Here is a 14824-nt window from a genome sequence, read left to right as displayed (position 1 = left end):
AATGTTCCATGATCAAATAGCTCAGTTCCTTTGAAGTACTCACTTTCCATTTCCTTCAATAAGCACATCTAAGAAGAAATTCCTTTATACGTCCATGAACATTTGAAACTATCAGCACTAGAGGCTACCATTTTCTGTTTTGTGCCTAATCCCAGCTACTCTGGAGAGAAAAGCAAAATCTCCAGCTGGGTGCCATAACTGCAGAATAAGACTCTCTAAATAGTAACGTTCATCAGCACAACTAGAGTCATGTCAGTTGTGACAGGGACCAAAGGCAGGTTCTCCATTTCATTCTATGCAGGCCAGACTAGTGCAGAGGCTGAAAAGCTCTCAGACATGAACGAAACGGTCTGGATCTGAATTCATGACCTGGAGGTGAATTCCTAAGTAACCTCCCCAGATTCACTCTGGCTCTCTTCTTCAGTCCTCATTCTGAAAACAACGATGCATTCATTTTAAGCTCTGTTAACTTGCGGGGGGGGGGGGGGGGGGGAAGACAGTAATTAGCATGCCTCAGTTACATACATGGTTCATTTCTTAAACTCCTTGTCAATTCATTACCCTGATTTTTTACAAAGCAGCCTGGATTAAATCCGTGAGTAAATGGATTTATGTCGTTTAGTCACTCATATTTAAAAACACTCTGAAGGCTCAGTGCATTGCCCTACTCCTACAGGAGCTTATATGCTATTCCCACAGACAAAAATCATTAAGTTCATTACATCACTAATTTCTAAATCAAAATTCTCTACATATTTTAGTAAATTGCCTCCTAGAATCAGGATATACAGACTCTGAGAACTGTTAAGTTAAAATAACTTCTCTTTGGTTATCTCTGCTTTATTTCTCCCTAGAAGCCTTTAAGCCATTCACAGCAGTCCCTGACAGAATGTGCTGGAATACAGTAATATGTCAATTAACTACAGTCAACCAGCTGCTAATACTATTTCTCCAAAATGTCTTCATTATTAATGGAAAGCACTGTGGTGTGGCAACATGCTAGAAGACTAACTGAAAAAGAAATTATGACCCAGTTCTATGAACAATTATATTGCATTTCCTAACATTTTCCTATCACGTTAATGAGTACAGTCGTGGTTTTAAATTCACAGATCCAATTTGACCTCTTTTAGCAACAGCCCGCAGAGGCTGCCCAGCCAGCAAAACCCTCTACTTGTCATATATTTTCATTTATAAATTATACACAATCTACAGCTTTACATTCATAGATTATTTCATTAATCACTGAACATTTCTTCAAAACCACTTTCTAGAGCATTTAGGAGAAAAGAATCTGAAAAAAAAAAGGTAACAGCTCTAAATGACTGTGATGGAATTACTTACAAGGGTGCTAATTAATCTAGTCGAAAACTGGGATGCGACAGCTCTGGAGACTATTATAATGTATAGAGCCTTTTTTGCTGGTACATCATTAGGTCAAACAGCCCAGGTGACATGTGTCTGAAAGCAGATAGCAGCTGGGACTGGGGCTGCTTGGTGGCCTGCGTGAAATGCACCGATTGTCTCGATCCGGTTCCAAAGTGACACGTATCATCATCACAGAAAATGCTCCAGGAGCTGGCACAAATTGACACCCTTGTTGGCAGCCTCAGTGGTGGTGCCAAAGGCTGAAGGGCGTTTGTGATTGCTCTGTTGTTTCACTCACAGACGTTGTCATTTCCGATAATGCTGACATCTCAACACATCCACAGCCCAACACCCTTCAACCCCTTCCTCCTTGCATCCTGCCGGGCAGCATCACTACCTTGGGCAGCAAAACCAGTAAATTACCAAAATACCTTAGATGGCACACATAGACTGTTTCTACACTCTATGAACATTCAAATCTCATTACTTTTTTAAACAAATTTAAGTTTGTGCAGTAATGCAGTGCATAATAAACCACAATACATCATTAAAACATAGGACTGCTGCGTTACAGTTCAGAGCTAGTAAATGGGTTGATAGCATTTCATGTTCAATTTTGTTTTAAATAACAGCTGTCTGTGCTTCTCTGTGTCCCTGCAGGAAGAAAAATCAAAGCTAATGCAGAAAAAAATACTATTCCCCTCCTCCTTTCCAAAAGGAATTCTTCAACTATTCAGTCAATTCAAATCTAAAAATAACTAGAAAAAAATACTTGGAAAGAAATAAGAATGCCTTTCTAATTGCATATTAATTGCTATACCCAATTGTAACTTTCTTTTGCACTAGCAAGTAACATCATTTGTGCCATTATAAGGCTCTCGAGAACCCTGCCAACAGAGAATGTGCATGTCAAATAATTGATTCAACCTGCCACTTCCCACAGGGTCAATAAGGACCAGCTGGACTTGAAATCCCTACCTAAAACCAACAGCTGCAACACACAAGATAGACCCAGAGCAGAGGTACGGTCTTTGTTTCCTCTCGCCTGATCCGAAGCACTTAGTTAAATGCCCAGGCAACAGAGCAGAACATAAAGAGACAAGCTCACCACTCACACAGGGGGCAGAACAGTGATAACTGAAAGGAAAAAATTGCAAAGGGAAAGAACATACAAACGAGGGGACAGCAAGACGTACTGAACCTGCCAGATCTCTGTATCAGGAGTTCATTTTTACTCTATGCAACTGCTCTGGATATGTAGGACATCCAAAATCAACTTTTTCCACCAGCAAGCTTCAGAAAACCCAGTAGTTAGCGATGCACTTTCAAGGCCAGTTGCAGCTTTGCCTTTCAACTAGGCTACCTGGGAACTAAGAAAAGGGATCAAATAGCTTCTCAGCACTTCACTCCTAAAGTTCCTGCAATACTCTAGGTAAAAGAGTGTCAGCCTACCTTGCTCCTGCTTACTCCCAGTCCTGACCAAAGGGAAAAAACCATACACACTCTTCATGGCTATCCATGGTGTGACATCTGCCCTCTTTTGCCAAACCTTAGCTCATCAAACCACAGCAGGATCCCTTTTTCCCCACAGACAAAACATAGGAGGTGACTATAAATTGCCAATAAAGACAGGTTACTGACCGTTTACATGGAAATCCCAGTTCACTGAGCAATCTGGCACTGAAGCAATATTTATACTTGTTATTAGCTGTCTGAAAATAATTATTTATTTTCTTAATAGTCTCTGAAAAACTTACAGTTACTTATTTCCCTCTCAGCTTCTGCTCTTTGGAGGCATCATACAAGCTACACATATTTTTGTAATGCCATGTCTATCAGTTACATGTGATGGGATTGTCCCTCAAATACATCTCTGTCTGAAAGTGAGCCTTGCAGAATCTGAAACACCATGCTCACAGCAACAAAAGCCCCAGTAAATATACAACTATATTTTCTGTAAATGCCTTGTACTTTCAACGTGGCAACAAATTCAGCCTTTGCATCTACCTCCTGTAACAAACACTAACACTGCCATCATTAAAGATATTAATGCCTGCCCTTCCTCGTTAGCAACTATGATGCAAAAATTCTTTGCCTGCAAACATTCTCTCTGCTAAAATTTAGGAGGGCTTTGAGGACTAGTGTTAGTCTATAGAAGCTTACCCTCTGGATTTACACTCAGAGCTTTGAATTACAGGTATCTTTGATCATCTGCAACATTGCAGTTTCTCATATATGCAACTCCACCTTGCTAATAGGAGCTTCAGTACCTGCAGCATGCCAGGCACTTTCCAAATTCCCATGAAGACTTGGACCCCATGCTGGGGAGCATACACACATAAGTAACCTGTAGTTATAATGAGATTTTATTCTCATGTGATATGCCTTATGAAAATCACACTGGAAAAAAAAAATGCCTAGGGTATTCAACAAATATAAGCATGCATATTAATTAGATATTGCACTTATGCTATATAAAGCTGTGTCGATGTTCATATAATCCAACAAAAACCAAGGGCAGTTGTGCCTCGACTGTCTGAAGGGAAATATATTTGCTTTGTAAATATTAATGAACTTAATATGGTGTCTGTAGGGAGAGATTTTAACAGAGAACACAGAGCACCGAGGCAATAGAGTCACAGTGAAAGTCAGTAGGACTAAAGCATATAATTTCTATTGTGTCTTTTGAAACATTTCCCTGTCATAAGGTTATCATCATACAGATCATATATTATTAGTATGCAGTCTCAAAGGAAGATGTTTGTTTAAATGTCCACAGGCAAGAGGTTATCATCTGATGGGTATCAAGATTAAATACAGGGGAGTCAAAGTGCTATGTGATAAGTTTCTTTCCTATTAAGGCAAACTTTGCGCATTCACTTCAAAACAGCAAGCGGCAGTGGAAGTTCAAAGACTTTTTCTACACATGGAAAAGACATTTGACAAGCACTCTTGCAAAACAAGGTGAAAGTAAAAAGAAATAATAAAATTAATCAAATATACTGTATTTTAGCAATAAAACAACAGCGATACATTAACATGTCAACTAAAGGATAAGACTACGAATATGCAAATAGAAGACTAAGGCTTTTTAACTTTTTGGCTTACAAAACCCAAAGGGACTTTAAATGAAAGGTTGAAATTTCCAGCAGAAGAGGCTGAAAGTCACATATAAAACCCTTTCCCCCAACCTGAGGGCATGTAGCTGGCCTGAGACTTAAATACACAGTCCCTTGTAAGTGTGTGGAAAAGCTGGATGGAAGAAGCCAGAAAAGAATGAAGAAAAATCCCTTCTTTGCACGTCATCAAATCCAGGACATTTGGAGATGGGCTCAAGAAAGGCCCTAGTTTCTCACAGGCAGGAGAAATCAGAAAGACACCTACGCCCCTGGATTTATCATGCATTGATCATGTGGATGAACACGTAGCAGCTAGTTCTTAGGGGTTTATTTCAGACCATAGTACTAAAGAGCATGGCAGTGTATTAGCATGTGCTATTTTTAAGTCTAATAGAAAACACAGGACAAATACACTGGCTCAGAAAAGTTAAACACTCCTGGTTCAGAAACGCATCCCAAATTCAGTTCTGGTAATATTAAAATGCACTCCCAAATCAGGATGAAGACATAGAAATGCAGAGAGACATGGGCAACTCCAACCTGGTTATTTGCAAGGCATAACTGCAAGTATCTGTGCTCTGTGTACATTTCAACTGTAAAATTATACTGCTTTTAAACCTACTTAATTCTGCTTTAACCCTTAGCCTTCTTAACCACTGATTGTTTTCCAGTTATTTTACTAGTCAAAAAGTACATTAATCCTTTTTTCTATATGAAAAAAAAGAAAATCAAACTTCAATAAATGAATCACATTTAAGTTTAGTAGCTGTAAACAGCCTATGCTAGTAAAAATTAACCTCCACTCTTATCTCATGAGAGATCAGGTTAGAAGCATGGTGAGAACCTGAGAAAGTCTTTTTGTAGCCCTTGCTCAAAAAGTCTTCTCAGGAAGCGCTGTTTATTCCTACTGAAGGAATTTGTTCTTCATTTTTCCATTAATCCCAAATAAATGAAGGAATCATATAATCTGTCCTGAAGTCTAAGTAGGAAGGCAGTACACACCCTTAAACTGTGTTCACGTTTGAATTTAAGTTGTTCTGTATTAATTATCAGGTATTTTATCTTGGAAGCCTGCTAGTCATTCCCACGTTTCCACAGGTTCTTATTGTCAATGCTCCCCACATCCACAGTGCTCTTCTCATCTGTTCTGTCATTTCATATATAATAGACAGACCCATATTTCACCTTCCCAGGAATACAGTATGATACAGAACCTATGAAGTATGTGGCCAATATTGTCTAACCTATTAAATGTCAGAATCATATATCTCAAACTATATGTCAAGATGCTGTAGTCTAGCAGCAATAAACTAATTTTGTTCCTCCCAGGGAATGCACTCCAGCTATAAGAACCCACACGGGTTTCCTTCTGTATAGATTTGATTGTGACATACTGCTGATGGCTAACGTGCTCGGAGATGATGGCAGGAGTTGGCCAGATGAAATCTCAGATGGGAAGACTGAATAAAACTTAACAAAATATTCCCTTTATAGTTAAGCTAACTTGTACCAGTTTGGTCCCTTATAGGGTGATCTGATGCTTCCTTCAGTATGAGATTCACCTAATGTATTTTTATGTTTTATTATTATTTCACCTTCATGTGCCATGCTGGACATTCTGCTTTGGGGAAAATCTAGGCAACAGAACTGAATTTAAATCGAACAGAAGCGGCAGCTTTCCAGAAGCAAAACGGCTACGTGAATTTATTGGAAACAGAACACCAAAAAGCAGACATCATACACTTTGCAGGACGCCAGAAAAGCGCCAGCAAAACAAAGCACGTGCTCTTGGCTTGTGTGGAAGGGCCGCTGCCCGTGCCAGCAGAGCGGCTTTCCTTAGCACCGCATTGTGCACTGTGGCTGGGCAGGCAGTGCAGCCGTCACCTGGTAGCTGTCCCCCCGACCACGCATGCTCCCAGCACATGCTGGGCTGTGCAGCTAAAGCACCTCCAGCACGTTTGGAGAGGCTCTGGTCACATGCACAGATATTTCTCATCTGCAAAGACCGATGAAGATGTCACCCGAGAGTCAGTTCAGAGAACTGAAAACACTGCGGCCAAAGGAAACCCCCAAACCAAAGACATCCTCTGCAGGCTGCAGCTGTGGAGCAGGAGGCTGGGCACTGGGCTCCTTGTCCCGACGCTGAGCCACAGGGACTCTTCCCTGGTTTCTGCCAGCACCCTGATGAGGCCTGGGTGGCTGACTGGCATCAGGGAAAGACTTCAGCTGGCCACCTGGTTCATTTGCTACTGGCAACCGCGTAGCCATACCCCTCTCCTCAGCAGACAGCTTCCACTGTCTTCCCAGTCTCCCAAAACTCTGCCTTTGTGATGCAAACCTCCACAGAGCAAAAAGAAAACCTTCTCCTCCCTCTCCTTCCTCTTGCTCCATTTCAGCTCAACTCCTGCTAAGATCCAGCTGCAATCCACATATACAGTTCAATCAGATGTGGAAGTATAGCACAGCAGATTTATTAACATGAAGAGCTCAGAAAGAAAACAAAGATTGTAACAGCAATTTCTGTTACTCATGAAGTATTTTATCTATGTATCTCACTAGAACTACATGGATTGCTATTCCTCATTTACTTGTCTATTTATTCCTACACATCCATGGGGGGAGGAGCACAAACCAATTTAAAGAAAAGAGTCTCGAGGTGGGTAGCAACAATAACTGAATCCTCCCAAAACAAACTCTGGACCTCTTCTGCATTGGGCTGATTTGACAAGCCAGTTGAAATTACTGGGATTTCTGGCTGAAAGCCAGTACTGAAATAAAGGGATGTTATCATGTTTTTTCTGTCTTGCAAGAAGTAACAGGAAAGAAAAATATGTAACATTGGTTTTATTTATTTTTTAAGGTGTTTTCAAGACAGCTCACTACAGTATCCAGGCTCCTCCAAATATACAGAAACTGGGGGGGGGGGGGGGGCAGGGGGGGCGGGCAGCAGGGAAGATGATATGATCAAGACAAAATCTCAACCCTGAACAAGGATCAATTTTGTTAATTTAGCTACACGCCTGTAGAATTTTCGAGCTATTCAGGTTCCTGTTACCATAACTGCCATTAAATTGTAAGGATAAAAAGAATAAATGCTTTGACAAATTTCAATTATTAGATAGTTAACTACTGTAAACACAAAAGAACCCATGCAGAGACCTGTCTTTTGTTAGCGACACTCATTAGCTGTAATGGAGTTACAGGAGTCATTAGTTACGCAGTACACTAAGTGTACATAAACCTTTATTCACTGAAAACATCTACGTGATGCATAGAAGTGGATTTCCTTGATCCTCAACAAATTTTTGGGGGAAGAGTTACAGGAATCCAAGTTCAATCCCCCAGTTTTTATTTGTGTCACAAGTAACTCGGAAAATGGTTGCATGGGACATTGACAGCAATCATAAGCTCTAACGTTTCTTTCCAAGAGGGATGCCTTCCTGCCTTTCTCTCAATAGCTGTATCAAAAATAACAAAAGCTTTTAAAGTGTAATAAATAAAGTATAATGAATACAGGCTTTGTCTGCTTTCCTTTATCAGCCTCCTACCTAAATAGCAGTCTGAAGAACATATAAGAAAGCACCGCTGCCCTGGCAGCTTACTTATCATTTCAGAAAATGACTTGTCTGTTGGGATGATAGTTAGGTTTGGGCTTTGGGGACAGCACTGAATCTCTTTGAGCCCAGTGAGAGAGCAGCTACACAGAGCAAGTAAATCATTTTAATTTTGTACAAGTTGAAAAGCATTTTTTTCCTCGACTTCAGCTAGATGACAGTGGCATGATGGCTGATTTTCATTTCAATCAGAGCAGCATATGATTACCACCTAATTAGAATGTAGAAATAGAAAGGAGATCATTTTTTAACCTACCCAAGAGAACGGTGCTGGGGGAGGGGAGGAGATTATGTTAATCAAATGATACTGGCATATAAGAGCTACCAAAATAGCCGCATGAATTTTTACTGGCACCCTTACTGTCCTTGAGGATCTGTCAGTGACTTCAATCGAAACCTGTATTTTCAGAGCTTTATTTCCGAGTAATAAATATACTTTAAAATAAATACATGTCACTGCAGGCCCAAAGTTGTCATAAAAGATATCACCTTAGGCATAAATACATTTATTTTTTTCAAAATTACACATAGTTGTGTTGACAACTGTAAAACCGTAAGCATGAAAACTACCCAAGCAAAAACAAAAGTAATACTATCTTAGGGGGAGTTGTTTGCATCAGTTGGTTTGTTTTTGTTTTTTTTTTTTTTTTTTAAATATTTGCTTTCATTAGTTAAATAATGTTAGCTAGCTACTCCACTCCGTTTTGGAATAAATGTAGAAACTTAGTTCCTCTGTCAAGGGGAATATAACTGAGGTTATGTTAAAGGAAACTGCATCAGACAACATTTTCCAAGACACACCGTCTCCATCTGCATCCTTCTGTAGAGACAGACAAGACCTCATCTCAAGACACTACTTTGTTTAATTGTCTCTGAAGAATGAAGAGACAAAATTAGGCTGTCAAGACCACCAAAGGCAGGGGGAAAGAGAATTTTTTTTTTTTTTAATTAATAATGAAATGATCTTTTAGGCAAGAAGTCTGCAGAAATACTGAAAATGGGTTGCCCTAATGTTTTCATGGGCTCAGGAGGCAGAAGCAACTTTATGTTAACTGCCTGACCCAATTTTGAAGGGAGAGGCATGAAAAAAGTTCCTACCCTGCTGCCTTGCACCTGCTAAGCGTACGCCTATGTAACATAACATAACACTGCATAGCATAGATACTGATAGACTAACGTGGTATCCAAACGGATACGGTGGGGTGCCATGCTTACCTGCAGAGAGCAGCACATGACACAAAGTTATGGTTATGTTAGTTTACCCCAAAATAAAGCTCTAGTGCTTTTAAAAGCTGAGACACAATTGCACTACCCTGCCTTGTGCAATAGAGAACAGCGTCAACTCCCTTTGCTCTGTCCTCACAGGCAGTGGCTGTCCAGTAGGACATCCATCCCTCTCCAAACTAGACACCAGTACCTAGCACCATTTCAGGTGCTTGGGACATCCTGCCTGGCACACAGACATCCCTCTGGAGGCCAATGGCTCTCCTATGGGTCCTGTGCCATATCTGCCAGCCCATGCAGCAGTCCTGTCCTCCCTCAGGAACCTAAGAGCAGTGCTTTGTTTTATTTCAGGAATAACTCTTTGAGCAGAACCACCAGGGTGGCCAACACACAGCACAGCCGGTTTAAGTCCTGCTGGACCTCTCAGTTGCATCTTGCACTTGAGGAAACTGCTCCCTCACTGCCCTAACTCTGGCCCTTCCTGACCAGGAGGAGACACCTTAGAAACTCAATTGCTCATGCAGCTTTTATCAGCAGGATAAAAGTCCCTCAGGTCACATCCATGGTCCGCCCATTGCAGGGAGCATTTCCTCAGCTCCCCCTGCTCACATACACCCACAGCTCCTGCTGACAAGGCAAGGCCAGTCAAAGCCCTGCCTGCCACCAAGGCACAAGTGTGTATGGGAATTGGTACACAGGAAAGGTAATTCCACTTTAACTATCTCAGTAGTGGAAAATATCACCATGATTTGGATGAAGCACAGTACAAAATGGAGCACAGGTGCAGGGCACCCATGTTGTGGTGTGCCTAACTTGACAAACTAGGTGTTTCCTCCTGAAAGATATTTGTCATGAGGAGCATAGCAAGTGTGATCCTGGCCCTCCCCCAAAAACCAGAGTTCCACTAATTTCAACTGCACCAGGATTTTGCTCATCCTGTTTTGCTGGAATTTTTTTGGCAGCAGGATGATGCATAACTACTTGGTAAAACACAGGGACCTAAATTTCATTTATTTCAGGCAAAATAAGAAAAAGTCTCTTTTCAATGGTGATTCTAATGAAAAGGAATCAGGAATGTGTTGATTTATTTTCCATTTATGTGCTTTTAATCTGCATCAGTTATTTCAATGGAACATCTATTGCAATCACACTTTCCTGGTTGTTGTTCTACTGGAGTGCATAATAAATGTTGTGAGATACCGTGCAAGAGAAAGAACAATACTTTGAACTAAATGTGCTGTTAAATTAAAGTCTTTTCTCAAGCAGTGAAAAAATCCTGAGGCTTTTCATGTCAGTGATGTAAGGTAAGGCATACATTGAGCATTTTTTATTTTTCACCCTTTTGAGAAACAAGCATGGTACTGAAGTAAAAGCAAATAACAATTCCTAACATTGCAAATGTTCAAATATATCTGCCACATAAATCCCCATACATATCCCTCTCCTTGCCACCCCCAAAACCGTAGGGGAGGTCCAGTATTTAAAGGTGTCACAATTCTTTTGTGATACCATTGTGGGAAATCAGGTGGCAGTACATCAAACCTTGCCAGATTATCCCGGAAAGAAACATTCTGAAGTGTTCAAATAGCTTAATGTGCATTTTTAAATTAATTCCAGTGTATAATTTCCTAAAGGATGGGATCCAATTCTATTTTGTGCTCTGAAGAATTCTATTAAACCTCTAGAGCACTTTGTGAAATGTGAAAACGCAGTTTGCTAAAGAGATAGCCTAGGTGGTCTGCAGTAAATTAACCACTACTGCTGACTGTGGCCATTCTTGTGAGTTTGCTGCAAGGGATTTCTACACTTACAGTATAACACCATTTACCAGCTTCTAAACTAGATTTGCCCTCTGGCTGCAAGTCAGCAGACCTTGGCGTAAAACATGGCCAGAAATTCGTTTGACCAAGAGTTGCATTTCAAGACCAGAACAGTGCTGCATGTTACACACAGCTAAGTCCAAACCACTACTTCCAATACTGTTGTTTTCCCTAGCGGACTTTATGTAGTTAAGTTTTAGGCTTCTAGACCATGATGGCTGCGGCCCTGCCTAGCTGGTGTTCTGTGTTCGGTAAATTACAATAGATCTCTCTCTGTGTTGCTTTGTAACAATTAACCTCAGAAAGGCACTAACTCCATTTGCATGGTAATGAGACATTCATCTGAAAGACATCGGAGTTAAGCATGCTAATAAGTTTTTATGCAAACACCTGAGGGGTCAAGCACACAACCATGGACTTGGAGAAGAAAACCTTTTATTAAATGCAAATCACTTTTCTTGTAAATACTATGACAGAAAATTTCATAGGAGTCTAACACAGCTTGCAAGAATGGAGTCATTTAGGTTATATTTTCAGGCCCCCAGGCTGACTAAGGAATATAGCCACTGATTTATTTATATTTGGAATCAGTATCAGTGCGGATAAAATCTTCACGATAGCATCAAAGGAGAGAAGTACTACAGGAAGGCGGAGAGGAGAAAACAACAATATTGCCTTATCTTTCACAAACTTGTCACAGTTTACTGGGATGCAGAAAGGCAGATAAGACATTGCTGCTGTAGAGCACAACAGAAGACTTACAAACTTCTCACATTTCCATCTTATCCACCTATCTTGCCAAGTGTATTGTTATGCAGGCAGATTTCCTAGTGAGCAGGCTATCATTTTGGTCTCTATCTTGCACTAAAACTTCTTGAATTCATTCTATTGATTCACATTCTACACTCAAAGAGTTTGAGAACTTAGGACAACCAGTACTAAACATTACCAAGAGGATAACTGGCTGTCAAACATCTTTGGGACTAAAGGAGCAGAACCTTCTGAAAGGCAAGGTAGATTGCACAAGAAGGAACGAAGGGAAGAAGCTGACTTTGATTCATTTAAGTCTGGCAGAGCCAAGTGCAAGAGGCCTCTTTTGTTCAGGAGAGGATGTCAGCAGGACACACTGACTCATTCTGACAGCCCAGCAAGCGTCAGGGGAGTGGTTCTGGTTAGTGGTAACAGGAATGAAACATGGGCAGCTCTCTGAAAAGCTGGCCTCCTGGCAAATTGTTAGAGGTATTGCTCCCAGACTAGAACATGTGAATTTAAATAGTCAATGGGTGTAGTGGGAGTTGCTCTATCTGTATGACAGAAGTTTATAGAAAGGACTATAGCATATGGTTATCTGCAGTAAGAGGAGACTATGCTATTGAGACACAGAAAGCCCCTTTCACTTCTGGTGCTGTATGATGAACTAGTTCCAGGAAAACTTCATGTGATGTGTAATATCAAAGCCAACTACTCAAAGCCCAAAAACTAATCCAAGGGAGTGAGTGTACACAATATAAAATGGATCGGATTGACACCTGGCAGAAAGCTATGTCAGTTCAGTTCAATCAGATGAACTATGTCCACCTTGCTGTATGCATTAAACAACAGCAATCCAACAACTATATGCTTCTCAAAGATCCCTTTCACTGCATAAGTTACTGCTACCTTCAACGAAATTGTTAAGGATTTTTATTTTGTTCCTGACCTATTGACATGTCAAACATGCTAGTATGCCATAGTCTAAAATTCAAGCAGTAGAATTCCTCCCCCCCCCCCTTATAAAGAGGGAAGACTTTGTACAAGAAAGTACAAAGCTATGGATAACTGGACCGTCAAAATGTATCTTGACCAAAATCTGGTACTCCACTTCCTTTGAAAATTAACAAAAATTCTTGGGGATTATCTCTGAATTGTCCTGTTCACTGATATGTAATAATTGCATCAAATGCATCACACATATGTCCAAGTGCATTAAACAGCATGAGACCTCAACTTGGTGAATTTGGGATTCAGGGTGTGAGGAAACATTTAATATAACAACTACTAGCTATACTAGTCCAAATTCAAAAAACATCTGTGATGTCAGCTCAGTAGGGTAGTTCTTAACAATTGTTTTGCAGTCAGGATAGACTGGGCTCCTTTCACGCCGAAACATTGTATACTATCGCTACTTATCTAAAAAGAATTCAAATTAAATTGGAATTTGTGGGGAGCAAGACAGGAGGTTTAGAGCTACGCAGCCAAGGTGGCCAAGAATTAGAAGGGAATTTGTCACAGAGGAAGGAAGAATCACGCATATTCAGTCTTCCTAGTTTACACTAATCTGTATGGACCATAAATACAGTGACACTTTGCAAATGCAGGTCAAAATAAGAGTCATGTACATACATGACAAACACTGTCACTTGAATCTCTACCTGCTATGAGCCTCAAGTCTTCTTCCAAACCAGACCTGGAGCTTTTTGAGGACAAGGAGAGGAACTCATTTGAAGTCTATGGATGGAACCAGAAAAATGTGGAAGCAACACACTAACTAAAAGAAAGAGGGAAAGGTGATGCAGTGCATACAAGTTTCCAGGCCAGAAGCAGAAAAAAGGAGAAAAAAGGGAAGACTCAAAGTGAAAGTTATCTTATAGCTGAGAAGCAATGGCTGAGCATAGAGCAAAATACTTCAGAAAATAGTTTTCCATTTAGAAAACTTCAACACTGTTGGTAGGCACTCTACCAAATTAAGCCAGGTTTCTAGTAATACCACTAAGAGAAAAGTAATTAAGGGGCTTATATACAATATGCACTTAGCTTTTAAGGAAGAAAAGCTTACTTTTGAAGCCAAAAATATTTTTAGCCTACTTTTTAAACTATGTGGTAAAAATGCAACTACGAGAAATTATAAGACGGCAAAGCAGCACAAATATAGAGACTCTAGTCTTACACTTAAGGGTTAAAATAACATATTAATGGATTAGATTCCCAAAAATATAAGCCTAGAGCTAAGCTGATGACACTTAGGCACCTATAGTGTTAATGAAGGCTGTTCATCAGAAACCTCCTGCTTCACTGCTCAGATCTCTAAGTCACAGGAAGCTACCAAGTGCTCAGTGTTACAAAGAAGCAGTGTCCAAACATGTACGGACTCCTTAGTGTACTTTCATGTTTGAAAACCTGAACTTGCCATTCAAATCTCAACATAGTATTCCTTTCATTTCAAAGTTGGTAAAAAAACCAAAACAAACCATATCAAAATGCTATATTCATACCCTCACGTTTCAGATTCTCGTGAGAAAAAGGCCTGAATATATTGCTAGAGGAAAAATACTACTAATTATGTCCCTGTATCCAGTGCTTCTCCACTGGATGCTTTGTTAAATATTTTCAGACAAAAATACTGAACAGCTCTAGCTGTCTGAAATCTGCTGGCTGCCGTCATGAGGAAACAGGCATATCCTCAGTTTAAGAACATCATGATTATTTTATTGTTCTGTCACTTCTTTGTTGCATTTCTTCAATTCAACACTAGGAACTATCAGCTTGCTAAGAAATCAAACCAGAGAAAGACAACAACTAGAAAGGGGAGATACAGAAATCATTCTGTTGAAAGCATTTTTTTTCTTGTAAAAATAATCACCATCATGTTGTCAGTAGAAGACCCCCAGTTCTGTTAAAAATTCACAGTTGTATCACATTT

General features: G+C 40.2%; 1 protein-coding gene across 4 annotated transcripts in view; it reads right to left on the bottom strand.

Annotated features, from left to right (window-relative positions):
- Window positions 1-14824, bottom strand: part of MACROD2 (mono-ADP ribosylhydrolase 2) — an 877957-nt gene that overhangs the window by 241967 nt on the left and 621166 nt on the right. The gene's annotated exons all lie outside the window — the stretch shown is intronic.

This window comes from Leptosomus discolor, chromosome 2 (genome assembly GCF_034619465.1).
Source record: "Leptosomus discolor isolate bLepDis1 chromosome 2, bLepDis1.hap2, whole genome shotgun sequence".
Lineage (NCBI taxonomy): Eukaryota > Metazoa > Chordata > Aves > Leptosomiformes > Leptosomidae > Leptosomus > Leptosomus discolor.
The sequence above is the reverse complement of the archived record's forward strand: the minus strand, read 5'-3'. Positions and strand labels throughout refer to the sequence as shown.